The following is a 1729-nucleotide window of genomic DNA, read 5'->3' on the forward strand; positions in this document are numbered from 1 at the left end:
AGTTTCATGAGTCACTCCAATATGTACATTTTAAGAAGAAAAAAGAAAGATAAATTTTGTAGAACTGTACGGTATGTTACATGAAAATAAACGAATTGCTATAAATAAGAAATATTAATTGTGATTTTTTTTTATTTCAATTTAATAGCACATGTTCTAGTTTTTCCAATTGTTTTAATGTATTAATTTGTTTTATATTGAAAGTGAAAAATAAAAACGAAATAAAACAAAACAAAACAAAACTGATATAAATATTATGCTTAAATTAAAACAAAATGAGAAATTAAATTGGTCACGGTCATGTAAACCATACCAATGAGTGTTAAACACCTACATTTAACCTTGACACATGTAATATTATTGATGTGCATGTCAGCTAGATTGTTCACATTGTTCGTTATTTGACTTTTGTGGAACTGCATTTAGAACAAGCTTTAAATATAACCTATATTTAGAAAATGGTAAAATATTGTTTTGACTGGAACCACTCGCGATGTGAAGCTTTGAAATAAGTGAAATTTAAATTTAAATACCATTACCAATAATTAAAGGATATACATGCATCAGGCATAAGTAAATACATATAACGTTATATAAATGAGAGAAAAACCAAGCAACACAAACACTACGGTACCATTTTTTTCTGATTTTTGTTTTGTTTTCCTTAGAGGTAGTTTTGAACCTATGTTAAGTTAATAAAAAAACCTTGGTGTCGAGCATACTTTGATCCTCCCCTTTAGCTTATTTCCCGTCATTTTTGCATTGTGCAAATCAATGGTCATATTGTTGTACCGGCTTAATTATCATTGTTCTTATATGTGATATCTCGAATTTTCATATGGGATGTTTTCCGCATGTTAAACTTGTTAAACCAAAAAACATGTACATTATTTGCCTCTATCAAGTGTAGATGTTTATGCAATTTGATGATCGTTGTTGATTGCTGTTCTTGGTACGTCTACTTTTTAGACGGGTTTGTTCTAATAACATTAACGGTACTAATTTTACTGCTTCAAATAGCGGTTTAAATCTCACCTCAATATTTCTGTATGTGTCTGTCCGTAGTCTGTACTTCAGTGTTTGTGGCCATGATTTGTTGATGTGTTACATATTTGTTTTTTTTGTTCATCTTTTGTACATAACTTATTTCGATTGTTTTCTCGTTTGAATTGATTTACATTTGTCATTTCGGGGAGTTATAGCTGACTATGCGATATAGGCTTTGTTCATTGTTGAAGGCATACAATGAACTAAAGTTGTATTTTTTTTTCTCATTCATTTGGTCTCTTGTGGAGAGTTGTCTCATTGGCAATCATACCATATCTTCCATTTTAATATTATTTTACAACTGTTCACTATTTTCGTATTCCTTTTACTCTTTTAATGTACATATATGTATTCATTTGTTTTACCTTTGAGTTTTAAACATAATTATTAATAATCGTACCGTATTCCCTTTGTCTTCTTAAACGCACATTCGTACTCGTAGACCTGTTTTACTAATAAAATTGTATTTTACACACTACGACTCTGGTATGTACTTTGTAGAAATAATGACTTGTTATAGTCTAGATTGGAGAAAGACACAACTTGATTTTGTATCATTATGTGTTTTTGATCTTATTTTGCGTCTTTCAGAGAAACTTATCTGCTTATAACTAATGTAAAGTAATACCATCATTCCGTCTCTAATGTATGTTTGCTACATTAATTTGACAAAATTGCTGTT

Source organism: Mytilus trossulus, chromosome 14, assembly GCF_036588685.1.
Source record: "Mytilus trossulus isolate FHL-02 chromosome 14, PNRI_Mtr1.1.1.hap1, whole genome shotgun sequence".
Lineage (NCBI taxonomy): Eukaryota > Metazoa > Mollusca > Bivalvia > Mytilida > Mytilidae > Mytilus > Mytilus trossulus.